At 35.9% G+C, this 17549-nt stretch overlaps 2 non-coding genes across 2 annotated transcripts; both read left to right on the top strand.

The window, feature by feature from the left end:
• Positions 1-616: 616 nt before the first annotated feature.
• Positions 617-690, top strand: TRNAP-UGG (transfer RNA proline (anticodon UGG)). The gene has a single exon. It is a non-coding gene; the product is annotated as a tRNA-Pro (tRNA).
• Positions 691-829: 139 nt separating this feature from the next.
• On the top strand, positions 830-903 carry TRNAW-CCA (transfer RNA tryptophan (anticodon CCA)). Its single transcript has one exon. It is a non-coding gene; the product is annotated as a tRNA-Trp (tRNA).
• The last annotated feature ends 16646 nt before the right edge of the window (positions 904-17549 follow it).

The raw sequence follows: 17549 nt of genomic DNA on the forward strand, positions 1-17549 counted from the left end.
ACCAAATTTTTAATGACTCTGAGGTTCAACCCAATCCATCTTTTCTTTCTTTTTCCTTCCGATACTAAAAAAAGATTGAAAAGGATCAAATTTTGTCATATCACGAAGAAATCTATCCCTCCCATAGCAATAACTAGAATTAAAAAAAAGGGAATGACAAAGCATCTGGGAATAAACGATTAATTTCTATCAATAAACCTGCTAAAGCACCAAACCATAGAGTACTTAGCACGGGTGCTACAGAGAGATATGTTTTTATATCCCGCATTGAAAATCCTCCTTCCTTGTTGGAATACATATATGATCATAAACTCTTGCCCAAGATTGTTATGCTATATATAAAATGAACCATATCGACGAAATTTTCCTATCCCTAAAAAAGAAAAAGATGACCCCTTCTTCCTATATATTACCAAGGAAAAGTAATCCTTCTTTTATAGGCGAAATTATATTGGATTTTATATGTATATAATTCCTTAATTATATGAGACCAAAAAGAAGAAATGACACGAGGGTTCTATATATAGATAGAGAAAGAAAGAAGAAGAAAATTATGATGTGGAAAAGAAGACAGGAATTGTGTACAATGGCATTGTACAACAATTTAATTTGGAAAAGGGATGTAGCGCAGCTTGGTAGCGCGTTTGTTTTGGGTACAAAATGTCACAGGTTCAAATCCTGTCATCCCTACCTATTACTTCTTTCTTCTTTATAGGCAGTAGCGACGAGATCAATTAAAGTAAAGTGGGTATAACTTGAATTTGTGGAGACTATACGTACGTGAGATACATTAGGAATAGAAAAAGATTTTCTTTTTGAATGAATGAAAGCGCTCTTAGTTCAGTTCGGTAGAACGCGGGTCTCCAAAACCCGATGTCGTAGGTTCAAATCCTACAGAGCGTGATTCCATCTATTTTATGTCGAAGCAGAGTAAAATAACTTAACAAAATTGAATTGTAACTCCAATTTCAATTTGACCTCCTCTCTGGTCTGGAGGAGGTCAATCAAAAAAAAAAAATGACTCAATCAAAGATCCAACTGATCCCCACGCCTGTATTGCAAATACGCAGTCACGAATAATCCCGCTAAAGTAATAGGAATTAGGCCTAAGACGATTCCAAATAGAAAAACTTCAATCATTTCGATTTGTTCGAGGGGATAAAAAAAGAGGTACGATCTATCCCTAAATAGTACTCTAAATTATCCACGAATCTCAATGACCAAGAAAAGAATTCCTAATTAGTCTGGAAAAGAGTCGTAGAATGCCAGGAATCCCAAAGAAAGATTTTTCTTTTCTGAATTATAATTATTCAGTCAATTCAAATAAGGCGTATCTTGTTCAAGCCAATAAATAGAGCTGGGGTTATAGTTAAAGCAGCCAGTAGAAAACCAAAATAACTAGTTAAAGTAAGCATGAAAGAGTTAAATTCCATTTATTTTTTTTTACTACACTACATATGTTGGTAAAGCATTTACCTAAGTTATGGAAAATTCATAATTCATCAGTTATTTTAGATAATACTAAAAAACAAGATAGAGTAAGATACAGAAGTGTAAAAGAAAGTGGATTCATCAGATGATACATGAGTCCCTAATTCCGAATCAAGAGATTTGTTGTGGAATTTGTCAATTGAGTAAAGTAATAATATTAAGAACTAGATCATCTAACCCCATTGAATGAAAAAAAGAAATTCAATTTTCAGGGAAATTTTTGAATAAGAGATAAATAAACAATTGAATTTGAAAAAAAAAACTTCTTTCTATTTTGGATAATTTCTTTTTCAATAGGACCCTCTTTTTGGAGTGAACGATCGAATATTCCCCTATTCCTTCTTATTTTAACTGATTGTATTCCATATGGAATAAGAGGAGAACAAAAGCATTCCACGACCTGCCAAGGGGCTGTTAAAAAAAAAAAAAAAAGAAAGCTCTTCCTTGAATTTACTTTATTTTTATTCCTTTTTCGAACTCCAACCAAAGTAGATTCGAAGACGAGTCACTTCAATTATCCTTTTAAGTTCTATTCTATCTTCTGTCTTTCCCTATTTCATCTCGTAAAGTTCCGCGCTCGCAGTTTGGTCAAGAAAGTTAGACCTAATCCAACAAACAATACAAGGATGAATTACGAATTATGAAAGGATAGATTTCACATATACTTGTCCTTGTATTGTGTCAGTATGAGAATATCCTTCCTAAATTATTTATCCAAACCTATTGATCATTAACTTAGATTTTCCCAAGATTTTGGCTGCTATTCCGAATTACTCTATTATTCCGAAGCCAATGAAAAGTAAGTAGAACCTACAAAAATGGGGTTTTCTATTGATGCCTTGAATAACATATAGCTTACCTATAGACAAAAAAAAAATAAAAAAGTAATTATGTTTCGGAACCAGGCAAAACCAGATTGCTGTGCCATAGGAAGGATAGCTATACTAATTCGGTATACTCAAAATACACCTTTGGTACAAAATTGACAATCTCACAAGGATGAAATATCAGTAATTTTCTATTTACTGGTCGATCCCATCTTTTACGGAATCAATTCCTTTTTTGAATGTACAAAAATTTTGGGAGTTCAGCATGTCTGGAAGCACGGGAGAACGTTCTTTTGCTGATATTATTACCAGTATTCGATACTGGGTTATTCATAGCATTACTATACCTTCCCTATTCATTGCGGGTTGGTTATTTGTCAGTACGGGTTTAGCTTATGACGTGTTTGGAAGTCCTAGGCCAAACGAGTATTTCACGGAAAGCCGACAAGGAATTCCGTTAATAACCGACCGTTTTGATTCTTTAGAACAACTCGATGAATTTAGTAGATCCTTTTAGGAGGCCCTCAATGACCATAGATCGAACCTATCCTATTTTTACAGTGCGATGGCTGGCTATTCACGGACTAGCTGTACCTACTGTTTTTTTCTTGGGATCAATATCAGCAATGCAGTTCATCCAACGATAAAACAAATTCCAACTATAGAACTATGACACAATCAAACCCGAATGAACAAAATGTTGAATTGAATCGTACCAGTCTATACTGGGGTTTATTACTCATTTTTGTACTTGCTGTTTTATTTTCCAATTACTTCTTCAATTGAGAGAAAGAAAGAGACTAATAAGAATTCTCTTATCCCATTTGGAAGGATACCATCCTTATAACTACCCATGACTGTTTTTGTCTCTAGCATGACCAATTGATAAAATGTGGAGGAAAGTAGGGGAAATGGCCGATACTACTGGAAGAATTCCTCTTTGGCTGATAGGTACTGTAGCTGGTATTGCTGTGATTGGTTTAGTAGGTGTTTTCTTTTATGGTTCATATTCTGGATTGGGTTCATCTCTATAGTAATCGGAGGGACCAGATTGTAAACATGAAAAAGTAGGAGCTTAGCGGGTCCTTACCACCCCTTTATCTGATTAGAGCGGAAAGGACCCGCGGAATTTTTATTTTACTCTTATAACGCGAATTGAATCTATTCGATTCACTCTTATGAAGCAACAAGAAAAAGAGATCACTCGAGGATCCAATATCTTATTCCACGAAGGAAGTATCCTGAAAATCCTTGATTTAGTTTCGAGTAATAAACTAATAAAACCTTAATCAAAACTATTCAACTAGCCTAAAAATAAAAAAACCTTCAATGGAAGAGTTTACTTTTTTTTTGCAAAATTTCTGTAAATTTGAAGTTGAACTTAATTAAACAAGCCAAGCAATTTGCTCACAATCACAAGAAATTTTTCCCCCGCCATATTTTCTTCCCCTCTGTTTGTCCACTACCTCGGCTAAACCTAAGCAAAAGAAAAAGAGGTCCAAGAGACAGACCCGAATAAAGAAGAAATAGTAATCTTTGACGAATTAGGAAGAAAAAGGATTCTTATTTTGATACAAGAAGAATCGGCACAAGAAAAAGGCTTTTTCTTGTGCCGAATAGACGATTAAGAAGACCTGCAATCCCTCCGAAAAAGAAGAAATTTTAATTTGATTGTTCTCGCCTTTGCCTTGGATTCTCTTCTTTTGCATGGGATATAAATAAGGAATTCCAGACATCTCATAAACAAAAAGCAGTCTAAACAAAAAAAGGATTTCCAAAATAGATCATAGATAATTCTAGCAATTGCCAATAAATCGAGGCTTTTTACCAACTTGATGGTAAGAAATCCCGGGACCTAGAAATTCATTTCGTACAATTGAACCTTTTCAAACTGTTTCTTTTTGAGAACCAAAAAAACTTGTGCCAAAATAACGGATGCGAAGAAGAACAAAAGGCCTTGGACACGTAATGGATCCTGAAGCACGATTTCTGCGTCCCCCTGACCAAAACCTCCCACATTAGGATTGCTTGTTAATGGTTGATCAAGCTTGATGGATTCCCCCTCTGAAACAAGAAGTTCTGGTCCGGGAGGTATAATATCAATCACTTGGCGTCCATCTGATGCATCAACTATGGATATTTCATACCCCCCCTTTTCTTTACGTAGTATTTTTCTTACTATACCTGTTGACGTAGCATTATAGACTGTATTGTTACTCTTGCTACCATCAGGATAGATCTGTCCTCTTCCTCGGTTTCCCCCTACATATATGGGATATTTTAAGAAATGAGCATCTTTCTTCGTAGCAGGATCAGGGGAAAGAATGGGAAAGACAATTTCACTATATTTCTTACCGGGAACAGGGCCTATCACAAGAATGTTTTTTTTATCGGGACGATAACTCTGAAAAGCAAGATTTCCTATCTTTTCTTTTAACTCAGGGGAAATACGATCGGGCGGCGCTAATTCGAATCCCTCGGGCAAAATAAGAACAGCACCTACATTCAACCCTCCCTTTTTTCCATTAGCAAGAACTTGTTTCAATTGCATATCATAAGGAATTCGAAGAACTGCTTCAAATACAGTATCGGGAAGCACAGCTTGGGGAACTTCAATATCGACGGGCTTGCTAGCTAAATGGCAATTGGCACATACAATTCGTCCAGTTGCTTCTCGTGGGTTTTCATAACCCTGCTGCGCAAAAATGGGATATGCATTTGAAATAGATGTCCGAGTTATTACGTATATCATGATCGATACAGAAATCGATCGAGTTATCTGTTCCTTTACCCAAGAAAAAGTATTTCTATTTTCCATGTCCAATCGCAGATCCCAGAATTTCTACAATAAATTAGATAGGTAGCTAAGCTAATCTAGTTCCCTATACACGAATCTGTTGTCATTCTACTGCAACAGTTGTACTGCAATGATGAATACCTTAAAGTAGGTATAAATAGAAAGAATTTTGCTAAAATGGAAAAGGGCTTTCTTTCTAAAAAAAGATGCTTGCTAATTTGATTAATATTAATATCGGGAGATCAAATGAATTTATGCTTCACTAATTGAATGATAAATGACTACAAGCGAAGGAGATAGACGATTTAAACAAAAAAAGACCCAAAATTTCAAACATGTATCTAGAATTACTGGAAAACTACAAACAAAAATAGTGAAAATAAGCTCGTTAGGAGCCCATCCAAAATCGTTGTAGACCCAACGAATTACTAGTTCCCAACCACGGGTGGAGTGAAATCCAACAAAAAAATCAGTAACTAAAAGAATAAAAAAAGCTTTTATTGAGTCATTTAAATTATAGAAGAATTCCTGAACCCAAGAATTCAAAATGACAAGTTCCTCTTTACCCAGAAAAAAAGAACCACTTAGAATAGCCAAACAGATTATATTTGTCGAGAAATGCAAAATGGTATGGAGATGATCCTCATTATTTATTTTGACCCATTGTATTATTTCCTTGTGTATTCCTGTAGGAGGTTTTTGTACATGTGTCTTTAGTTTCCCTTTTATCATCTCGTCCAAGAGAGAAAGTTCTTCTAATTCTATGAATCTTTCTAGAATCCTTTTCTCTTGAATATCAGTTAAGAGAGTTTCGGATTGCCTGGTATTCCACCAATTCTTAATCCAAAGTTCCAGACATTTGTTAAATGAGGAAGAGACCCCCCAAGGCAAAAGTACGATAAATACAAGATATAGTAAAGAAGGCAATGCTTTCTTTTTTTTCATTTTTGATCTGTAAATGGAGTTGTTAATGAATATGCTTCATTCGCTGACTCTATTCCATTCCCTGACTCTATATGATGATATTTCTATTTCATGATATTTCTATTTCTTTGAAGCAAAAACTCTATAGGTTTGATACCCTGTATCTATTCTTCTTTTTTGTATATTAGTTATTAGTGGAATTTCAGTGCATTGGGTTCTTTCTTAGATCTAGATGGAATGAAATAGTGAAATAGAATAAAAAAAAAGCCCTTTCGGATGAAAAAGGAAGAATAGTATGCGATATATCTAACTTGGATAAAAAAAAATTAAAAGCAAATTTCTCTTATCCTCGTTTGTTCCTTCCTTTAGATAAATACTTAAAAATCCCCTTACAATAACAAATCCAATTTAGAGGGACTTCCTCCCTGTGTTGAGAAAACTTTTCTTCTTCCAATTCTTCTTTTCTTCATTCAACTCAGTTCAAAAAAGATACCTCAAAATACTTCAATTGGTACGCGCAAGAAATAGGCCAATTCGGCAGCTTTTTGTTCAATTTCTCGTGGAGTAAAAAATTTATCATCAGTACGAGTCAAGGGAATGATCCCCTGGCCCCGATTTCCATATAAAGAATACGACGAGGATAAAGACCCTCTTTAACCTGAATTCTAATTGATTGGATATCCCGCAAAAGGAATCGAAGGAAGACGCGACGTTTTATTCAGGGAATCCCAACGAAAAATGCTCACTATCCCTCTTTTCTATCGAATCGGTCATAACCACTACCTACATTCCACAAAATAGTACAACCACAAGTAGGAGCTAATGAATAGGCCTGCGATTCCGTAGAAAGACATCACGACCCCCTGCGGAAAAAAAAGAAATTTCTTGAGATGGAAGTATAGATATAATATTCTTACCAAGATAACTGGAAATCCCAACCGATAAGAATCCTAGTGAACCTAGAAAAAGAATACAGGCCCAGAAAAAATTACCCCTTTTTCGAGAACCTTTTAGAAGTTCTACCCATATGTGTTCTGATCGCCAATTCATATTAGATATACTAAATCCAGCAGCGGTCGATTGAAATTGAGAGAATAAGCTAAATAATTTTGACTTTACTTTTTTTGATTCTGAAATCGCCTTCAGCAACTAGTACTCCTGTGAAATAATAGGTTAGATACATTGACTTTCTATTCAAAAATATTCGTTGATTCAATTAAAATAAATAAAATAAAACTCGCTATACCTGGCTCTGCATATTCATGCATTATGCTCGTAGCCTATATCCGCATCCATAACCGTTTTTCATTTGTGTGTAGAAAGTGTGTGTAGAAAAAGCCACATAACCCTACCATATTATATTACTTACACTAAAAAATACTAGACAATCTTATTTTTTTGCACATAAAGAAATAAAGAAGTCATTGCAATTGCCGGAAATACTAAGCCTACTAAAGGCACGAAAATAGAAGGTAAGTTTAAATCCGTCATGGAATAGGTGTCTCAATTCAAATTTACTATTTCTATCTAGTCGAAAAATATCTTAAGATTCTTATGATATAATTAAGTATATCTATTATAAGGAATATTGACTATTGTATTGTATTTTTTATTTTTAGTTTGAAAAATATTCTGTAAAAAAAATGAAAGGATAATAAGAAAATTCCAAAAAAGGAGAACTAATTAAAAAGATTTTATTTTGATTTTCCCATCCTCATGGCCTTTCTATCTTTCTAATCTAATTTGAAATTGGATTCAAAAGAAAGCGGTTAGAATTTACTTCCTGCATACATACTTCTCTAGAAGCGCATACAATAATGCGTGGTAAAGGCGGAAAAATAGTATATTCAATCAAAATCAAAGGGCAAATTATCTTACCTACTATAGATCCCCTACTACCCTCTTAGACTTTAAAAGGCGATATACCACCCAAAGAAAGGGTATGAAAATGCCGGGTGGAGTTAGCTTTTCGACGAAGACCTGTCCCGTGCAGCGAAGCCCTGTTAGTAAGACCCCCCGCAATAATGGATTATAGAAGAATATTATTCCAAATACTCCTCTGGACGCATATAGTAGCATTGCGATTCGAATCTTTTTTATTTATGAATATGAACAGAAAAAATTCATTGTATCGTTGGGTCGGAGCGGAGGTTTGGTCCAGAAAAATTAGAAACAAAACGTCTACTCTACCGCATTGAAGTCTATAGCGCTGTATTTCCACGAAAGTATAATTCTTACCATCAGGATACGATCCTTTCTTTTGAACTAAACGTCTCTACGATGGGTCCAGGTTCTATGTCCAATCCCAAATCAAGGATTTCTCGCTCTTGATCGGAGTCATAAACTAAAAAAAAACTACCTTTTTATCCTTTTTCTCAAGGTTATAGAAAACTTCCTTATCTAGTTCTAGCATTTTGAAAAAAAAAAAATGCTTCTTTTTTTACACACAGTTCGAGTCACTTGTTGACTCACGATTACGCCTGTTAAAAGTTTCAAACGTCCTCTTTTTTGAAATTGAAAGAGAGTCCTATAAAAAGGTCTAACTTCCAAACTATGTCTTTTTTCATTCATTCTCCTTTAGTTTTTTTCTCTATCTAGAAGTGGAATAGAATAACCCGGTTGAAGGGTAATGATCATACGTCTGTAATGCATTGTATGGCCCAGAATAGGTCCTATTCTTCTACCTTTTCCAGGTAGTCGATGGCTATTCACAGCTACCACCTTAACACCAAAGAAGAGTTCGACCCAATGCTTTATTTCTGTCTTAGTGAATCCCGATTCGACATTAAAAGTATATTGATTCTTTCCCAATAAACGAAGACTTTTTTCTGTAAATACTGCGTATTTGATTCCATTATCATTATCATATGATAATACTATATTTTATTATTTTATTATTTTATTTGTATTTCTTTATTGTATTATACCTTAATATATATATTCTAGATATATAGAATAGACGAATCTCAATTTGTCAAGTCTCATGATCATATCATGATCTATTTTTATTCGGCTCAATCTTTTTTTTCTAAAAAAGATTGAGCCGAGTTTAATTGCAATCAATTAGAAGAATAAAGAAGAATTACTGCATTTCATAACTGATTTTTTTCTCTTTTTATTTCGTTTCTTTTTTATTTATACCTTCTTTATCTTTAGTTTTATCTAGTTAATCAATAGTATCTACCGGCTCGAACTCGAATTTGATCGCCTTCCATACTTCACAAGCTGCGGCTAGTTCAGGACTCCATTTGCAAGCTGCTCGGATAATTTCATTACCTTCGCGAGCAAGATCGCGCCCTTCGTTACGAGCTTGTACACAGGCTTCTAAAGCCACTCGATTAGCTGCTGCACCAGGTGCATTTCCCCAAGGATGTCCTAAAGTTCCTCCACCAAATTGTAATACAGAATCGTCCCCAAAGATTTCGGTCAGAGCTGGCATATGCCAAACATGAATACCACCTGAAGCTACCGGTATAACACCTGGCATGGATACCCAGTCCTGAGTGAAAAAGATACCGCGAGCACGATCTTTTTCAATAAAATCATCGCGCAATAAATCAACAAAACCTAAAGTCATTTCGCGTTCCCCTTCTAACTTACCTACTACTGTACCGGAGTGGATATGATCTCCCCCAGACATACGCAATGCTTTAGCTAATACACGGAAATGCATACCATGATTTTTCTGTCTATCAATAACTGCATGCATTGCACGGTGAATGTGAAGAAGTAGGCCATTGTCGCGGCAATAATGAGCCAAAGTAGTATTTGCGGTGAATCCCCCAGTTAAGTAGTCATGCATTACAATAGGAACCCCTAATTCTCTTGCAAATACAGCTCTCTTAATCATTTCTTCACATGTACCCGCAGTCGCATTCAAGTAATGCCCCTTGATTTCACCGGTTTCGGCCTGTGATTTATAAATAGCTTCGGCACAAAAGACAAAACGGTCTCTCCAGCGCATAAATGGTTGTGAGTTTACGTTTTCATCATCTTTGGTAAAATCAAGTCCACCACGTAGACACTCATAACACGCTCTACCATAATTTTTTGCGGATAATCCCAATTTTGGTTTAATAGTACATCCCAATAAAGGACGACCGTACTTGTTCAACTTATCTCTTTCAACTTGGATACCATGAGGCGGGCCTTGGAAAGTTTTTGAATAAGTAGGGGGAATTCGTAGATCCTCCAAACGTAGAGCACGTAGGGCTTTGAAACCAAATACGTTACCTACAATGGAAGTAAACATGTTAGTAACGGAACCCTCTTCAAATAGGTCTAATGGATAAGCTACATAACAGATCCATTGGTTGTCTTCCCCAGCAACAGGCTCGATGTGATAGCATCGTCCTTTGTAACGATCAAGACTGGTAAGTCCATCAGTCCAAACAGTTGTCCATGTACCAGTAGAAGATTCGGCAGCTACTGCAGCCCCTGCTTCTTCGGGCGGAACCCCAGGCTGAGGACTTACTCGGAATGCTGCCAAGATATCAGTATCCTTAGTTTCATACTCTGGGGTGTAGTAAGTCAATTTATAATCTTTAACACCAGCTTGAAATCCAACACCTGCTTTAGTTTCTGTTTGTGGTGACATAAGTCCCTCCCTATAACTCTTGAATTAAGAATTCTCACAATAACAGGGTCTACTCGATGTTAATTAGGCGTAAATGAAACTTTAGCAAAAATCTCGTAAAACAAAAAGGATATTCAATTAATATAATATCAACTCATTAAAGAAAATTGAGGGCATGCTTAGGTTAATGAATATGTTTCATTCATATATAATGCGTACACCCTGTGTATGTTCTATCCTATAGGAATTCCAATATAGGAATTCGATAGGAATTGAGTTGTTGTTATGGTAAGTTAACACGGTTCGTTATTAAACCATGGATTTGATTTACCAAATCCATAATTATTGTATACTCTTTGATAGATATAGCGCAACCCAAATTAATTCCTAATCCTTATTTTACAAGTTCTTAATAGTTCTCTTTTCTTATTTTGAATGCAAATACCTAACTAAATACTAATAAAATTCTTTGTTGACAGCAATCTATGCTTCACAGTAGTATATATTTTGTATATCGAAGTCCTAGATAGGAAAGTAGAGTAGGCACAGATCCTCCACAAAAGGCAAAATGTATATGAAAAAAAAGATTGATTGAACTTTCCAATGGACTCATTCCATGAGTAAACGATTGAATGGGATTCGCTTGGGCAACGAAATCAAGTCCTGGTCCCCTTTTCTCTCTTATTGAATTAACTAATTCATTTCCTTTTTACTTTTGGATTTTTTTTGATTTGATTTGGCATTATTCAACAATAAAAAAAGAAAAATTTCGACAAATTCCTTTTTTTTAATTATGTGATAATTATGAGAACCAATCCTACTACTTCTCCTCCCGGGGTTTCCACAATTGAAGAAAAAAGTACAGGTCGTATCGATCAAATTATTGGACCCGTGCTGGATGTCACTTTTCCCCCAGGCAAGTTACCTTATATTTATAACGCTTTGGTAGTCCAGAGTAGAGACACTGCCGATAAGCAAATTAATGTGACTTGTGAGGTACAACAATTATTAGGAAATAATCGAGTTAGAGCTGTAGCTATGAGTGCTACGGACGGGTTGATGAGAGGAATGGAAGTGATTGACACGGGAGCTCCTCTCAGTGTTCCGGTCGGTGGAGCTACTCTCGGACGAATTTTCAACGTTCTTGGGGAGCCTGTTGACAATTTGGGTCCTGTAGATAGTAGTGCAACGTTCCCTATTCATAGATCTGCGCCTGCCTTTATCGAGTTAGATACGAAATTATCCATCTTTGAAACAGGTATTAAGGTCGTCGATCTTTTAGCTCCTTATCGACGTGGAGGAAAAATAGGACTATTTGGGGGGGCTGGAGTAGGTAAAACAGTACTGATCATGGAATTAATCAATAACATTGCTAAAGCTCATGGGGGCGTATCCGTATTCGGTGGAGTAGGGGAACGGACTCGTGAAGGAAATGATCTTTATATGGAAATGAAGGAATCCGGAGTAATTAATGAAAAAAATATTGAGGAATCAAAGGTAGCTCTAGTCTATGGCCAAATGAATGAACCACCGGGAGCTCGTATGAGAGTTGGTTTAACTGCCCTAACTATGGCGGAATATTTCCGAGATGTTAATAAGCAAGACGTGCTTTTATTTATCGATAATATCTTTCGTTTTGTTCAAGCAGGATCAGAGGTATCCGCTTTATTAGGGAGAATGCCCTCCGCAGTGGGTTATCAACCTACTCTTAGTACAGAAATGGGTTCTTTGCAAGAAAGAATTGCTTCTACTAAAAAGGGATCTATAACTTCGATTCAAGCAGTTTATGTACCTGCAGACGATTTGACCGACCCTGCCCCTGCCACAACATTTGCACATTTGGATGCTACTACCGTACTTTCCAGAGGATTAGCTTCCAAGGGTATTTATCCAGCAGTAGATCCTTTAGATTCAACCTCGACTATGTTACAGCCTCGGATCGTTGGCAACGAACATTATGAAACTGCGCAAAGAGTTAAGGAAACTTTACAACGTTACAAAGAACTTCAGGACATTATCGCAATTCTTGGCTTGGATGAATTATCGGAAGAGGATCGTTTAACTGTAGCAAGAGCAAGAAAAATTGAGCGTTTCTTATCACAACCGTTCTTTGTGGCAGAAGTTTTTACTGGTTCTCCAGGAAAGTATGTTGCTCTTGCGGAAACTATTAGGGGATTTCAACTAATCCTTTCCGGAGAATTAGACGGCCTACCTGAACAGGCTTTTTATTTGGTGGGTAACATCGATGAAGCTAGCACGAAAGCTATAACCTTAGAAGAGGAGAACAAATCGAAGAAATGAAATTAAATCTTTATGTACTGACTCCTAAGCGAATTATTTGGGATTGTGAAGTGAAAGAAATCATTTTATCCACTAATAGTGGCCAAATTGGCGTATTACCAAACCACGCCCCCATTAACACAGCAGTAGATATGGGTCCTTTGAGAATACGCCTCCTCAACGACCAATGGTTAACAGCGATTCTGTGGAGCGGTTTTGCGAGAATAGTTAATAATGAGATCATCATTTTAGGAAATGATGCGGAACTGGGTAGTGATATTGATCCGGAAGAAGCTCAAAAGGCACTTGAAATAGCCGAAGCTAACTTGAGTAAAGCTGAGGGTACGAAAGATTTGGTTGAAGCGAAGCTCGCTCTCAGACGAGCTAGGATACGAATCGAGGCTGTCAATTGGATTCCCCCATCCAATTGAAGACAATCCAGTGGTTTATAGTTGATACAAAGAAAAAGGGAAGAGGGGTAGAAAAAGTTATTAGATAGCGAAGCGAAGTAAGTCCAATGCTATCTAGTAATTTTTCTACCTACTTACCTACTATTGGATTTGAACCAATGACTCCCGCCGTATGAAAGCAATACTCTAACCACTGAGTTAAGTAGGCAATTTATCACCACAAAGGAAGACCCATTACTTCGATCGATTATATATTGAATCCCTTTTCTAAGCAATACCGCTCTGTTATTGGTCTGTTATATACTAAATACTAAACTAAATACTAAACAGATACAGATCAAAGGGGTATCCTCTGGCATTAGAAAATATTCATCTTGACAAGAAATTATCTATATGTTAAGATATCTCTGATAAGGGCTATAGCTCAGTTCGGTAGAGCAACTCGTTTACACGTGCGCCAATGCTTTTCAAAGGAGCTTATTATGCAATGAACATAATCGATCTTATTGCAAAATCAATGTCTTACTTCATAGATTCGAGAGAATAGGAGAACAGTAGCCTGACAAACAGTCGGTTCAGTCCGATTCAGGTGCCAATTCAGGTGCCTAATCAAATAGAACCCTTATGGATTTGCTAGTTGATAAGGTAAATATCCAGCCCACTAAATGCTAGGCGTAATGAGGATAAGGGCCTCCAAAAAACTTCTTTTCGTTCTATGAACTTTAAGGTGTATGAAGTCTCATAGTTAACTCTTGCAGTGGAACGATAGAGACTCCATTTCACTTAGGTTGATTTAATTTAGACCGGAGGCAGACCTAAGTCAAGGTAATCCTCCTTTGAAACACTTTGGTATTGCTCCTAGATAGATCATAATACAAAAAATCAATCAGAGCACAGGGAGCCATCTCATTATCTTTCCGTAAAGAAAAACTATGGTGGACTAACTGATCTTTAAATCAGTTTATGAAAGAGCCCAATGCAAAAAAATGCATGTTGGGTCTTTGAAACAGTTCAAATCATTTCGATAATAATCCGTTTGATCTGTTTTACCGAGAAGGTCTACGGTTCGAATCCGTATAGCCCTAATATGCCCTTTTTTAGATTTTAGGATCTCTATCCTATGTTTTCTTTAGTTTAGTATAGTTTTCATTTTCTCATTAGTATTTGTTTATAGACTGGATAGGCGCCTGCGACATAGAATAGAGATAAAAGCATTACCAAAGGCTCATTCATCGAAAATCAAAATCATACAGACAGGAAAAGAAAAACGAATTTCTATCAAATCAATAGAAGAAAGGATCCTTTCCCTGATTTGAATCCCGTCCTCCTTCAAATAGGATATCTCTAGACTTCCCTATAATAACTGCAATGATTTTATCCATTTTGCGAATTCCTACTTTGTTTTAAGTATATTTATTACTTTGTTTATAGATACATTATGTAAATTGATCAACTTTAAATAGAAAAAATAAAGTAAAGAGTAAATAAGAAAACAGAATATTCTGTCTCATAGTTCTGAAATAGAGTTCTTTATTTTTATTTTATAGTATTACTTCTCATTAATTATACTGCATAGATTAGTCCTACTATCTTAATTAGGTTCTAATTTAGTAGTATTCTCATTTTTATTTAATAGTCTCTTATTATTTTATTATTAAATATTAAATAAAGGATAGAGCTATTCTTTTTTCTAGAGATTCTAGAGAAAGCGAGACAAAGTGAAACGAGAAAGTTTTCTTTATATAAGAATTAGATCTACATACACCATATCTAAATAGAATGGAAATCCAAAAGAAAGGGAGTTGGGATTCCATTGGATGAATCTTTAAAGAAGATGCAGCACAGAGGAAACAAAGGCTAAACTTAAACTAAGCGCTTTTGTTTGAACAAAAAAGATTCTTGTTTCACCGAGGAAAAGAGAGAAGTTCTGGATAAATTGACAATGCTGAATTGAATTGACTAATTTAAGTTCCGCCTATTCCACATTAATGGGAGTACATTATGTTTCTGCTTCACGAATATGATATTTTTTGGACATTTCTAATAATAGCAAGCCTTATTCCTATTTTGGCATTTTCGATTTCAGGACTTTTAGCCCCGGTTAGTGAAGGACCAGAGAAGCTTTCTAGTTATGAATCGGGTATAGAACCCATGGGAGGGGCTTGGGTACAATTCCGAATACGCTATTATATGTTTGCGCTCGTTTTTGTTGTTTTTGATGTGGAAACCGTCTTTCTATACCCTTGGGCAATGAGTTTCGACGTATTGGGTGTATCCGTTTTTATCGAAGCTTTGATTTTCGTGCTTATCTTAGTTGTTGGTTTAGTTTATGCATGGCGAAAAGGAGCCTTGGAATGGTCTTAACTGAATATTTAGACAAAAAAAAAGAAGGAAAAGATTCTATTGAGACAGTTATGAATTTGATTGAGTTTCCCTTACTTGACCAAACAAGTTCCAATTCTGTTATTTCAACTACACCAAATGATCTTTCGAATTGGTCAAGACTCTCCAGTTTATGGCCCCTTCTATACGGTACCAGTTGTTGTTTCATTGAATTTGCTTCATTAATAGGCTCACGATTCGACTTTGATCGTTATGGATTGGTACCAAGATCAAGTCCTAGGCAAGCAGACCTAATTTTAACAGCCGGTACGGTAACAATGAAAATGGCTCCCTCTTTAGTGAGATTATACGAGCAAATGCCTGAACCAAAATACGTCATTGCTATGGGAGCCTGTACTATTACAGGGGGAATGTTCAGTACGGATTCCTATAGTACTGTTCGGGGAGTTGATAAGTTAATTCCTGTGGATGTCTACTTGCCGGGCTGCCCACCTAAACCGGAGGCAGTTATAGATGCCCTAACAAAACTTCGTAAGAAGATATCGCGAGAAATAGTTGAGGATCAAACTCTATCTCAAAATAAAAATAGATGTTTTACTACCAGTCACAAGCTTTATGTTAGGCGCAGTACTCATACAGGAACTTATGAGCAAGAATTGCTCTATCAATCACCATCTACATTAGATATATCTTCTGAAACTTTTTTCAAATCCAAAAGTTCAGTACCTTCCTACAAATTAGTGAATTAGGAGAGGGGCTCTTTTGTGTAGAAAAATAAAAAGCAGGGCAATCTTTCAAACTTGCATCCGAAATGTGAAATATTTATACAAAGAGGGAGAGATGAAGACAATGCAGCAGGGTTGGTTATCTAATTGGCTAGTCAAACATGAGGTGGTTCATAGATCTTTGGGCTTTGATCACCGAGGAATAGAGACTTTACAAATAAAAGCAGGGGATTGGGATTCCATTGCTGTCATTTTATATGTATATGGTTACAATTATTTACGCTCCCAATGTGCTTATGATGTAGCACCCGGTGGATCTTTAGCTAGCGTGTATCATCTTACGAGAATACAATATGGTATAGATAATCCAGAAGAAGTCTGCATAAAAGTCTTTGCCCAAAAGGATAATCCTAGAATTCCGTCTGTCTTCTGGATTTGGAGAAGTGCCGATTTTCAAGAACGCGAATCTTATGATATGGTGGGAATCTCTTATGATAATCATCCGCGCCTTAAACGTATCCTAATGCCTGAAAGTTGGATAGGCTGGCCCTTACGTAAGGATTATATAACCCCCAATTTTTATGAAATACAAGATGCTCATTGAATGATAAGAAATTCATGCTCACTTATACAACACAACTCCAGATTTTATTCAAGTCAAGGAATATTTTTAGGTTCTTTTCCTAGATGAAACGGAATACCTATTTATAATTAATTCCTAATTATACAAAAGCATTCCAGATAGACTGAGCAAAAAAAGGGTTTCATTTGGATTCCCCTATTTTGAAAATCGCATATTAATTTCCTTCATATGAACAGAAAAATAGGATGACTCAAAGAAGTTCTCTACCAGGAACTTTGTACCGCGCACATTACTTAGCACAACTAGGAAAATAAGATAAGATAAAGATAAGCAAGACTAAAAAAATATTCGTCGGAATAGCGGAATACAAAATTAAGAAACGCAAAAAAATAAAGGGGAATCTCACCCCCTTCTTTATCATAAAGAAAAGATATATTTTAAAACTTCTTTAAAAAGAAAAAGAAGTGCCTCTATATTTATATTATAGATTTATCCACTTAGATGAATAAATATTATTAATGAATATGTATCACAATCCATCTCGAGGTATTTGGATCAATACCTATTCGGTGGATCTTTTTTTTTTTTTTCTC

The sequence above is a fragment of the Triticum urartu genome, unplaced genomic scaffold (assembly GCF_056163025.1).
Source record: "Triticum urartu cultivar PI428250 unplaced genomic scaffold, HENAU_Tu73 scaffold189, whole genome shotgun sequence".
In the NCBI taxonomy this organism is placed as follows: domain Eukaryota; kingdom Viridiplantae; phylum Streptophyta; class Magnoliopsida; order Poales; family Poaceae; genus Triticum; species Triticum urartu.